This window comes from Spinacia oleracea, chromosome 3, assembly GCF_020520425.1.
Source record: "Spinacia oleracea cultivar Varoflay chromosome 3, BTI_SOV_V1, whole genome shotgun sequence".
NCBI lineage: Eukaryota > Viridiplantae > Streptophyta > Magnoliopsida > Caryophyllales > Amaranthaceae > Spinacia > Spinacia oleracea.
In genome coordinates this window covers 64624147-64638171 of record NC_079489.1, presented here as the reverse complement: position 1 = coordinate 64638171, position 14025 = coordinate 64624147, and positions in this window count along the sequence as shown.

Here is a 14025-nt window from a genome sequence, read left to right as displayed (position 1 = left end):
GTGTAAAAAGACCACCAGCCAGATTTCTTTTTGTATTTCTTAAGCCAAATCAGCCTCCGGAATAAATTGACGCTTTGAGGCCATTGCTTGAAAGACAGCAACCAGGTAAAAGCAACCACATTCCTCACAACCTGATTTGAGTTCCACTAATCTTTGGCATTGTTGCTTAGACCATATCAACAAGTTAACATTCATAAGCTCTATTTTGATGGACTTTTGAAAGTTGATTGATTTCTAGATCAATTCAAGACAAGCTAGTCTTACTTGTTGAAAGTAACAAAAGATATGAACTATTGTTAGAACGCCTAGACAATAGAGTTCAAAGCTAAAGAAAGATTTTATGACTTTATTATTTCACATGGTTTTGAGTGCATATTGGTTTATTTACTCAATGTGATATAAGTTTGAATCTGTTTGGCTAGTTCAAAGATTCAGAAGTATAAAATCCACTTGGCAAGAAATCATAAAAATCTAGGTTAGATCATGTTGATGATTACTTGAGACCAAAATATGATCATCAATGATTGTGTGTTGTAATTTCACAATCTAGGTCCATAAGATATGGCATATCTTAGTTGGAATAATCGAAGTCAATTAGTACTTGATTCGATTAATGATGAATCATAAAGACTTTTCCTATAATTTCTAAAACAAAATGCTCAACTACCACCAAACTAAACCAGATTCGTCAAAGCTATTGAAAAGTAATTTTCAGAATAACTTTTCATAAAATATATCTAGAGAGTTGCAAAACTCAGTGGGAGCTTAGTGTTTGTCATTCGACAAACTAAGGCCCAAGTATAGATATATGTTTCATTGTGATTTATTCAAATGAGACACAAGGGTATTGTTTCTACCACGGATTTTTTGAGAACATAATGTTTGTTTGCTCGAAATAATGTCCTTTTGGAGATTCGTTTCCAAAATGACAAGTGGGAGAAAATAGACCTCGAAAGTATTCGAGGCAAACAACAAACATAAACGGACATTCCGGAAGCTTTTCGAAGTTCTTTAGAAAATCCGAACACGTATTCTTTAAAAACTTTAGAAGTGGCTTTAAAGAATAGACATCTCTTAGAAGACTTTACAAGTGCTTCAAGGAGAACAGAATATTCAAAGGACTTTCAAGTGGCTATTGATATTCTATTGTTTGATGTTCTATACCCAAGTAGGCATAGAATTCAAGTCACTGAAACTATGAGATTCTTCTATTAGATAGTGAAGAAACATAGAGATCAGGTCAATGAAACTATGAGATTCTTCTATTAATAGTGAAGAAACCTACAACTTGCAGTCAAACTATTAATGAGTTTGTGACCTGTAAGAAAGCTATGACGAAACCCAGATTCCCTAAAATGGTTAGAGGCCATATATAGACCCCAAATGTTTTAAATGGTTAGAGTCCATAAAACATACTCAATGTTTTGATGACAAAATTGAAATTTTGTTGATTTGCAAGAATAGTTTCACACCTATTGGTTGCAAGTTTGTTTTAAGGATAAAAACCATCAAACATGAAATTGTGTTCACACACAAAGCTAGATTAGTTGCTAAAGGTTACAAGCAAATTCATGGCATGGATTGTGTTGAAACCTCATGCATAATCATAATGCTCAAGTCTATAATTCAAGCAATGATTGCATATTGGTACATATGACGATTGGATGACAAAAAGTATTCCTCAATCAAATGATGGAAGAAACTATGTACATGGAATGTCATAGGATTTGTGGATCCAAATAAATGCTTGAAAAGAAAGCTAGCTTACGAAATCTAAGTACAGATTTAAGCAAGCAATTGGGAGTTGGAACTGTATTTTAGTGAAGCTAATAAGTATTTTAGTTTCATAAAATGTACATGATTCTTATAGATATATAAGAAGTTTAGTGGGAGTACATAAAACTTAATTGGTCCTATGTGTATCACACACATATCTCTCTATTGAGAAATAACATTCAAATGCTAATGACTTAGATTTGAGATTATTCATCAATAATGGACCATGGCGGAACTTAGTAAATTCTGGGTATTAAGATCTATTTACAAAGATCTTATATTATTGTTTTGGATTAAGTAATGGCATTTACTAAATCAAACACGAAAGACTCCATTGGAGATATTCGACCCATGTGAATAATCTAAGTAAAGAATGTTTTTAAGTTAAACATCAAAGGATCTAAGTGAGATTCTTAACCTATATTATATGTCAAAGAATTTAGCTGGATTCAATATCTACTGAAATTGAATGAGCTAAAGTTACATGAATAGAATTCAATTGGGAATTATTCTGCAAAAGAATTTATCATGTATGATATAATATGAGGATCGCCAAAAACGTATCGTATGACTTTAGGCATGACGAACATATACCAATCTCTATTGATCTAAGTGAAGATCAACTAGATTGAGATCAAGAATACTTATGGTACTTGAAAAGGTACATAGGAATAGTTCTTGATTCAAGGAAATAAAGATATGCTAAATATTGATGCTACACGCATAAACACTGGCAAAGGATCAAGCAAGACACTTTGGAGTTATCCATTGATAAGGACGAGCTATAGAACATCGTGTTTTGAAATGGCAACATGGATTGGAGACCATGAGTTGTTGCGTGGGATATTAAAATATTAATTTCAATGTTCAAAGATACAGCTGGAAAGTCTTCCACATATCTGTGAACTGCTTGGATAAGTAAATCCAAACAAAGCATCACTAGCAACCTAAACAGTTGAAGTAGAAGTACTTATTGCCTAAGAAGCAATAAAAGAGAGTTGTTTGTATTAATGAGTTCTTGATTGAACTTAGGTAGATCACATGTCTGCTGACTTGATGATTCTTCATTGAAAAATGCGTAGAACCACTCTTGTAGCTAGGCAGACTAGATCACAAAATACACATACTCAGAAGATCTTATCATCCTATCTCATAGAACATTCGATGAAAAGGATATTAAGATTGGCAAAGCATGATAACTAAACCTATGCAACAAGTGAGAAGCAACACTCACATTGTAGCACTGGAAATCAAGCATAGCTTTGAATTCCATGAAATGTTTTTAAAGATGGGTTGGAGGCCCATGGTTTTAAAACGTTGGGGTTAAACATTTATCATATATGAAATGTATTTTTCATATTCCATTTAATCTTGGTTTAGTATTAAATGATGAGTCCCTTCAATTTGACGATATATTCAAGATAGACTGTCAGGACCAGTCCTGTGACTAAGAAATGTCTATCAAGTGAACTTGAATGTCAAAAGTTGAAAATGGTCCCTAGTCGGAGTTTTCTATAAAATTGGACGCATAGAAAACGTTAGACGATTAGAATGCAAGATGACTAGTAGTTCTGTTTCTTGAACTATGTGGACATGGCAATGTCATAATCATTTGCATAGATACTTACTTTGGGAAGACTAGTATCGGACAAGACCTATGAAACTTTACTATAAGAGATGAAAATCTGTCATAAGTAAATTTCATTAAAATTATTAGACCCTAAATCCTCAATACCTGAGTGATTTGAGATTACTTGTTTGAGAACTGGTTGCTTTGGCGTTGACCAACCGTCGCACCGTAAAAGGAGGCTATAAAGGCAACGCTCAGGTAATCACCTATCAAACGAAGTCTAATCTCAAGATCGCAAGATTGGGATTGTCCTCCCATAAATCGGGATGAGATGCTTAAAAGTTGTACAAGGCCACTCGGAGAGCTGGAAACTGTGAAATGCATGGCCGTGCTCGGATGAATCATAGGCTATGATTATCTGTTTATTTGATCAGTTGAACTCTGAAACCGAGAAACACCTCTGGACATAATAAGGATGACAACTCTTACCTTATGTTCAAGAGCAAGCATCGAGCGACAAAGGAATTAGGAAATGCACACTTGTCCCTAAGGACAAGTGGGAGACTGAAGGAAATAATGCCCTTGGTCCAAGTATGCATTCAATGTTAGGTTATGATACATATGACAATTCATAAATCATGCGGAAACAACCATTTAGCCAGGAATACATATTATTTACACATAATCATATAGCATAATTTAGATGCATACTCTTTGTTGCGTGCCTTCCCTAGCTGCGCCCGAACCGAACAAGAACAAGTCTTTAGGACTCCAAGTGTCGTCCCTCCGTAGATAGTCCACAGCACGTCCGGATCCGCCTTAAGATTGACTAACTAGAATCGCCCTTAAGGTACTAGAATTTTCGGCACTCTTAGGTAAGAAATATGGCTGAATTTTTCTCTCAAAACTCACTTTGAATACTTGAATTAATCTCTGAAAATATGTGACCCTAGGCACGTATTTATAGAGTTATGGAAAGGGAATTGGAATCCTAGTAGGATACGAATTAATTAAAATTAGAATCCTACAAGAACTCTAATTAATTAATTTATCCTTTTAGGAATAGGAATTTAATCATATACTAACTCTAATAGTTTTAGGAATCATGCATGAACACAAACTCACACACACACGGCAGCCACGAGGGCCGCCCATGCGTGTGCGTGCGAGCAGCAGCCCACGCAGCGAGGCCATGGCCTTGGCGCGCGCTGGGCCTGCCTTGCGGTGGGCCTGGGCGCTGCCTTGGCTGGGCGCGCGTTTGGCTTGCTGGGCGATGGCCCGACTTCGTGCTGGGCCTTCGTCCGGCAGGCCTCGTCCGATGCTAATTCGTACGATACGCTTCCGATTAAATTCCCGGTTCCGGAATTCATTTCCGATACGAACAATATTTAATATTTCCGATTCCGGAATCAATTTCCGTTTCGAACAAATATTTAATATTTCCGTTTCCGGAATTATTTTCCGATTCCGATAATATTTCCGATTCTGACAATATTTCCGTTTCCGGCAATATTTCCGATTCTGGTAATATTTCCATTTCCGTTAATATTTTCCGATACGTACCATGTTTCCGTTTCCGGCAACATCTACGACTTGGATAATATTTATATTTCCGATACGATCCATATTTCCGTTTCCGGCAATATCATCGTTTCCGGAGTATTCATTTCTTGCCTGTGACGATCTCAGCTCCCACTGAAACCAAGATCTGTCGATTCCGAATATCCATAGATGGAGTATCTAATGCCATTAAATACTTGATCCGTTTACGTACTATTTGTGTGACCCTACGGGTTCAGTCAAGAGTAAGCTGTGGATTAATATTATTAATTCCACTTGAACTGAAGCGGCCTCTAGCTAGGCATTCAGCTCACTTGATCTCACTGAATTATTAACTTGTTAATTAATACTGAATCGCATTTATTAGACTTAACATAGAATGCATACTTGGACCAAGGGCATTATTTCCTTCAGTCTCCCACTTGTCCTTAGGGACAAGTGTGCATTTACTAATTCCTTTGTCGCTCGATGCTTGCTCTTGAACATAAGGTAAGAGTCGTCATCCTTATTATGTCCAGAGGTGTTCCTCGGTTTCAGAGTTCAACTGATCAAATAAACAGATAATCATAGCCTATGATTCATCCGAGCACGGCCATGCATTTCACAGTTTTTAGCTCTCCGAGTGGCCTTGTACAACTTTTAAGCATCTCATCCCGATTTATGGGAGGACAATCCCAATCTTGCGATCTTGAGATTAGACTTCGTTTGATAGGTGATTACCTGAGCGTTGCCTTTATAGCCTCCTTTTACGGTGCGACGGTTGGTCAACGTCAAAGCAACCAGTTCTCAAACAAGTAATCTCAAATCACTCAGGTATTGAGGATTTAGTGTCTAATAATTTAATGAAATTTACTTATGACAGACTTTCATCTCTTACAGTAAAGTTTCATAGGTCTTGTCCGATACTAGTCTTCCCAAAGTAAGTATCTATGCAAATGATTATGACATTGCCATGTCCACATAGTTCAAGAAACAGAACTACTAGTCATCTTGCATTCTAATCGTCTAACGTTTTCTATGCGTCCAATTTTATAGAAAACTCCGACTAGGGACCATTTTCAACCTTTGACATTCAAGTTCACTTGATAGACATTTCTTAGTCACAGGACTGGTCCTGACAGTCTATCTTGAATATATCGTCAAATTGAAGGGACTCATCATTTAATAAACCACAAATTAAATGGAAAAATGAATTCTTTTCATTTATTGTGAATGATTAACCAATAATGTTTTACAAAGATTTAAACTCTAAAACTTTAAAACATTAAACAGAGACATCAAAGCCATTCTCCAATATGCTTGATTCCCATAGCTGCAGTGTGCGAGTTGTGCTTCGCCTGCGGCAGAGGTTTAGTCAATGGATCTGATATGTTGTCATCAGTTCCAATTTTGCTTATCTCGACTTCTTTTCTTTCAACGAACTCTCGTAGAAGGTGAAATCTACGAAGTACATGCTTGACTCTCTGGTGGTGTCTAGGCTCTTTTGCCTGTGCAATAGCTCCGTTATTGTCACAATACAGGGCTATTGGTCCTTTATTGGAGGGGACTACACCAAGTTCACCTATGAACTTCCTTAGCCATATAGCTTCCTTTGCTGCTTCATGTGCAGCAATGTACTCCGCTTCAGTTGTAGAATCCGCAATGGTGCTTTGCTTAGCACTTTTCCAGCTTACTGCTCCTCCGTTGAGGCAGAAGACAAACCCAGACTAGGATCTGAAATCATCTTTGTCGGTTTGGAAACTTGCGTCCGTATAGCCTTTAACAATTAATTCATCATCTCCACCATAGACCAGGAAGTCATCTTTGTGCCTTTTCAGGTACTTCAGAATGTTCTTGGCAGCAGTCCAATGCGCCTCTCCTGGGTCTGACTGGTATCTGCTCGTAGCACTGAGTGCGTACGCAACATCCGGGCGTGTACATATCATAGCATACATTATTGAACCAATCAATGATGCATATGGAATCCCATTCATTCGTCTACGCTCATCAAGTGTTTTTGGGCACTGAGTCTTGCTTAGAGTTATTCCATGAGACATGGGTAGGTAGCCTCGCTTGGAGTCCGCCATCTTGAACCTATCAAGCACCTTATTGATATAAGTGCTTTGACTAAGTCCAATCATCCTTTTAGATCTATCTCTGTAAATCTTGATGCCCAATATGTACCCTGCTTCTCCTAGATCCTTCATCGAAAAACATTTCCCAAGCCAAATCTTGACAGAGTTCAACATAGGAATGTCATTTCCGATAAGCAATATGTCGTCGACATATAATACTAGGAAAGCAATTTTGCTCCCACTGACCTTCTTGTATACACAAGATTCGTCTGCGTTCTTGATGAAACCAAAGTCCTTGACTGCTTCATCAAAACGTATATTCCAGCTCCTGGATGCCTGCTTCAATCCGTAGATTGACTTCTTTAGCTTGCATACCTTTTTAGCATTCTTTGGATCCTCAAAACTTTCAGGCTGTGTCATAAACACAGTTTCTGTTAAAACGCCGTTTAAGAAAGCAGTTTTGACATCCATCTGCCATATTTCGTAATCGTAATATGCAGCGATTGCTAACATTATCCGAATAGACTTTAGCATTGCAACTGGTGAAAAGGTTTCATCGTAATCCACACCGTGGACTTGCCTGTAACCTTTTGCAACCAATCTAGCTTTGAAAACTTCAAGTTTCCCATCCTTGTCCTTTTTCAGTTTGAAAACCCATTTGCTTCCAATGGCTTGGTAGCCATCTGGAAAATCGACCAAATCCCATACTTGGTTTTCAGACATGGAGTCCAATTCAGATTGCATGGCTTCTTGCCATTGCTTGGAGCTAGGGCTCGTCATAGCTTGTTTGTAAGTCGCAGGTTCATCACTTTCAAGTAATAGAACGTCATAGCTCTCGTTCGTCAAAATACCTAAGTACCTTTCCGGTTGAGATCTATATCTTTGCGATCTACGCGGGGTAACATTTCTAGATTGACCATGATTCTCACCAGATTCTTCTAAAGATCTCTGAGTTTCATCCTGAATGTCATTTTGAGCATTCTCTAGAGTTTGTTGTTCGACTCGAATTTCTTCGAGGTCTACTTTTCTCCCACTTGTCATTTTGGAAATGTGATCTTTCTCCAAAAAGACACCATCTCGAGCAACAAACACTTTGTTCTCAGATGTATTGTAGAAGTAATACCCCTTTGTTTCCTTTGGATAGCCCACAAGGATACATTTGTCAGATTTTGGATGAAGTTTGTCTGAAATTAATCGTTTGACGTATACTTCACATCCCCAAATCTTAAGAAAAGACACATTTGGAGGCTTTCCAAACCATAATTTGTATGGAGTCTTTTCGACAGCTTTAGACGGAGCTCTATTTATAGTGAGTGCAGCTGTATTTAGTGCATGTCCCCAAAATTCTAATGGAAGTTCGGCCTGACCCATCATTGACCTGACCATGTCTAGCAAGGTTTTGTTCCTCCGTTCCGACACACCGTTCCATTGTGGTGTTCCAGGAGGAGTCAATTCTGATAGAATTCCACATTCTTTCAGATGGTCATCAAATTCATAGCTCATATATTCACCGCCTCTATCAGACCGCAGTGCTTTAATCTTCTTGCCTAATTGATTCTCTACTTCACTCTGAAATTCCTTGAATTTGTCAAAGGATTCAGGCTTATGCTTCATTAGGTAGACATAACCATACCTACTGAAGTCATCAGTGAAAGTGATAAAGTAGCTGAAACCACCTCTAGCATTTGTACTCATTGGTCCACATACATATGTATGGATTAAACCCAATAGTTCATTTGCTCTTTCTCCAACTTTAGAGAAAGGTTGCTTTGTCATTTTGCCAAGTAAACATGATTCGCATTTACCATAATCCTCTAAGTCAAATGGTTCTACTATTCCTTCCTTTTGAAGTCTTTCTAAGCGTTTCAAGTTTATATGGCCTAATCGACAATGCCACAGATAGGTGAGATCTGAATCATCCTTTTTGGCCCTTTTGGTATTTATGTTATATACTTGTTTGTCGTGATCTAATAAATAAAGTCCATTGACTAATCTAGCAGATCCATAAAACATCTCTTTAAAATAAAACGAACAACTATTGTCTTTTATTAAAAAGGAAAATCCCTTAGCATCTAAGCAAGAAACTGAAATGATGTTTTTAGTAAGACTTGGAACATGGAAACAATCTTCCAGTTCCAAAACTAGCCCGGAGGGCAACGACAAATAGTAAGTTCCTACAGCTAATGCAGCAATCCGTGCTCCATTTCCCACTCGTAGGTCGACTTCACCCTTGCTTAACTTTCTACTTCTTCTTAGTCCCTGTGGATTGGAACATAAGTGTGAGCCACAACCTGTATCTAATACCCAAGAAGTTGAATTAGCAAGTATACAGTCTATAACGAAAATACCTGAAGATGGAACGACTGTTCCGTTCTTCTGATCTTCCTTTAGCTTCAAGCAATCTCTCTTCCAATGCCCCTTCTTCTTGCAGTAGAAGCATTCGGATTCAGAAGTGGGTTGACTGACCTTCCTCTTTATAGATTTGGCGCCAGTTTGCTTAATTGGGCTGGCCTTGTTGCCACCTTTCTTAGCATTCCTCTTCTTTCCAGATTTCTTGAACTTGCCCCCACGCACCATAAGCACATCCTGCTTATCACTTTTGACCGTCTTTTCAGCGGTCTTCAGCATACCATGAAGCTCAGTGAGCGTTTTGTCCAGACTATTCATACTGTAGTTCAGTTTGAACTGATCATACCCGCTATGAAGAGAATGGAGGATGGTGTCTATAGCCATTTCCTGAGAAAATTGCTGATCCAGCCGACTCATATTCTCAATGAGTCCAATCATTTTGAGAACATGTGGACTTACGGGCTCGCCTTTCTTAAGCTTGGTCTCAAGAATTTGCCTATGAGTCTCGAATCTTTCGACTCGAGCCAGATCTTGGAACATGTTCTTCAACTCACTGATGATTGTGAAAGCATCTGAGTTGATGAACGTTTTCTGCAGATCCGCACTCATGGTGGCGAGCATTAGACATTTCACATCCTTGTTGGCATCAATCCAACGATTGAGGGCTGCCTGAGTGACCCCGTCGCCTGCGGCTTCGGGCATCGCCTCATCTAGGACATACTCCTTTTCTTCCTGCATAAGAACTATTTGCAAGTTCCTTTGCCAGTCAAGGAAGTTTTTCCCGTTCAACTTCTCCTTTTCGAGAATTGAACGAATGTTGAATGAATTGTTGTTTGCCATATTAAAAAACTACAATTGAAAAGAATAAACAAATAAATAACCATTCACAGTTTCTCTTAATAAACTTAAATTCTAGCATACATGCATAATTCAATGTTTATTAAGCATTTTATTCAAGTTATGTGTTCCGGCAGGTGTGAATAAAATGATTCCAAGATCCTAAAATCATTGAAGAACTAAGCACAGTTTGTCGACTTAATCCTAGAACATCTTAGGTAAGCAAAAGCCTTTTGCTAATAGTCTAGAAACTATTCTTGGTTGATAGGTACGTCTAAGAACTTATTAGGTAAACCTATCGATTTTGCCACGACATAAAAGGACTCCTTACTTATATCGTTGAGTTTCACCAAAACTAACATGTACTCACAATTATTTGTGTACCTTGCCCCTTTAGGACCAATAAGTAACACCTCGCTGAGCGAAAACTATTACTAGATTGATGTAAAGGATATCCAAGCAAGTGTATATTTTGGCATGGCACCTTTTAACTCAATTTTTAAGTTTGGAACTTAAGGCTCTTACTATGTTGGTTAGATTTTAAGTGAACTAAAATCCTTAATCATGCAACATAATCAAGCTTTTGATCTCATGCATTTTAAGACATATTTAAAAGCAATAAATAACTTAAAACATGCATAAGATAAATGTGATCTAGTATGGCCCGACTTCATCTTGAAGCTTTGACTTCAAAGTCCGTCTTGAAAATCTCCGTGGGAGGCACCATTTTCTTCAAATAGGATAAGCTATAACTAATTACAACTATTTGATGGTACGCAGACCATATTTGAATTGAAAAATAACTTTGGTACTTTAGACCAATTACATTCAAATTAATGGTACGCAGACCATATTTTCTATCCTATTTGGGCCATACTAGTCACTTCATAACCTGCAAAACAGTACATATACAATATATACCATTCATCCATTCATTATCATGAATGGCCCACATAGCTGGTTAGTAAAACACATTATGCATCACGTAAACATTTGCAGCAATTAATCAAGGGCACCAATAATCTACCAATTATTCAGTCCTTATTAATTCTAATCAAGTTGTTTTAACCTTAAGGTTTCGTAGACCTAATAAAGAGTTTATGACTAAAAGGGCTCCCACTTAAACCAATAAATTCATATGCTTTACTAATTTTAAACATAAAAATGTATTTCAAGTCTAACCGGAAACATACAAATTTAATTAAAATTTACAGCTCATATAAATTTATAATTGAATCCAAAAGTTTAATTTAATTTCAGTCGTATTTAAATTAATTCATGATTTTAATTTTAGTAAAATAATTAGAATAAATAAAATTTATTATAATTACAATATTCAAAATTAAAATCCAAGAAAATAATTTAAATTATTAATTTTAAAATTAATTAAAATTACGTAAACTGAAAAATTTCAAATTAAACATTCAAAACGATCTAATCGCAACGCAAACACCCTACGCATCGCACGCCCATGGGCCGCACGCACACAGCCATCGCTCGCCATGTGCGTGCAGCCCATGCGCTCGTCGCATAGCTGCTGCATCTTCCATCGCAAGCCATCGCACGCTATGGTGCTCGCTGCGCGCGCGCCAGCGCTCGACGCACGCGAGCCATCGCTCGCTGTGCGCGCTCGCCAGCGCTCGCTGTGGCTCGTGCGCGCGAGCCATTGCTCGCTGTGCGCGCGAGCCATCGCTCGCTGTGCGCGCGAGCCATCGCTCGCTGTGCGCGCGAGCCATCGCTCGCTGTGCGCGCGAGCAATTGCGCGCGAGCAATTGCGCGCGAGAAATTGCGCGCGATCAAACGCTGGGCGCAGCGCTCGTGGCACGCGAGCTTGCGCTCGCTGCGCGCGAGGCAGTGCGCGTCGTGGCGCAGCTCGCTTGCTGCCCACACGCGACTGCCTTGGCTTGCCTTTCGCCCATGCCCATTTGTTCATAGCTCGTGGCCCACGACACAAGGCAGGGCTGCTGCCTTGTGCTCGTGCACCATGCCCTTGCTCATTGCATTCGTGCCGCACGGGCGACGAGCTCCCTTGCTCGTCGTCGCATGCCCGCACTATACAACACCCCTTAAGGGTAACACGAAGCGTCCATTGCTTTGTGCGTGCAAGTTATATGAACGAATCGCATAAAAATTAAAATTTATATTTAAAATTAATGACAAATTAATAAATAATATTAATTTCATAATTTTAGGGCGAAAAATCGAAAATTTATTATCCAATTGATTTCTGATTATTATGGATTCAAGTCTAGGTCATAAAAAAATTTAAAATTTATCATAAATTTACAATTTTTATGGTGGTTTTTAATCATAGGTTTCTAATTAAATTATAATTAATTATGAAAATCAAATTAATTCTAAATTATTCTAATTTTCAACAAATTAATCATAATTACAAATTAGATTGCATAATTAACAAGGCTAGGCATTCAAACTTGTTAAATATATACATTAGGTCAATCAAAAATTCAAGATTTATCAACAAGAATCGCAAATATTTAATTTAACATCTTAAATTTACGAAATTTTTCATTCGAAAAACTAAAACCTTCGAAAAGTCATAGTTAGGCTTCGAATTTGAGAATTCTGGGTTCGGCGGAATTGACACAAAAATCACTCGATTTGGATGAGTAACGAAGAAACTGCCGAAAAACTGCGTACGTATAATTAAATAAACGCAATTTGCAATTAATTAACAATTACGAAAATTAATCACCCCTTTTAATTCTTGCAAATTTGTAATATTTAACCATGTTCATGCAATTTAGATTATGAAAATAATAAGGGGCTCGTGATACCACTGTTAGGTTATGATACATATGACAATTCATAAATCATGCGGAAACAACCATTTAGCCAGGAATACATATTATTTACACATAATCATATAGCATAATTTAGATGCATACTCTTTGTTGCGTGCCTTCCCTAGCTGCGCCCGAACCGAACAAGAACAAGTCTTTAGGACTCCAAGTGTCGTCCCTCCGTAGATAGTCCACAGCACGTCCGGATCCGCCTTAAGATTGACCAACTAGAATCGCCCTTAAGGTACTAGAATTTTCGGCACTCTTAGGTAAGAAATATGGCTGAATTTTTCTCTCAAAACTCACTTTGAATACTTGAATTAATCTCTGAAAATATGTGACCCTAGGCACGTATTTATAGAGTTATGGAAAGGGAATTGGAATCCTAGTAGGATACGAATTAATTAAACTTAGAATCCTACAAGAACTCTAATTAATTAATTTATCCTTTTAGGAATAGGAATTTAATCATATACTAACTCTAATAGTTTTAGGAATCATGCATGAACACAAACTCACACACACACGGCAGCCACGAGGGCCGCCCATGCGTGTGCGTGCGAGCAGCAGCCCACGCAGCGAGGCCATGGCCTTGGCGCGCGCTGGGCCTGCCTTGCGGTGGGCCTGGGCGCTGCCTTGGCTGGGCGCGCGTTTGGCTTGCTGGGCGATGGCCCGACTTCGTGTTGGGCCTTCGTCCGGCAGGCCTCGTCCGATGCTAATTCGTACGATACGCTTCCGATTAAATTCCCGGTTCCGGAATTCATTTCCGATACGAACAATATTTAATATTTCCGATTCCGGAATCAATTTCCGTTTCGAACAAATATTTAATATTTCCGTTTCCGGAATTATTTTCCGATTCCGATAATATTTCCGATTCTGACAATATTTCCGTTTCCGGCAATATTTCCGATTCTGGTAATATTTCCATTTCCGATAATATTTTCCGATACGTACCATGTTTCCGTTTCCGGCAACATCTACGACTTGGAAAATATTTATATTTCCGATACGATCCATATTTCCGTTTCCGGCAATATCATCGTTTCAGGAGTATTCATTTCTTGCCTGTGAC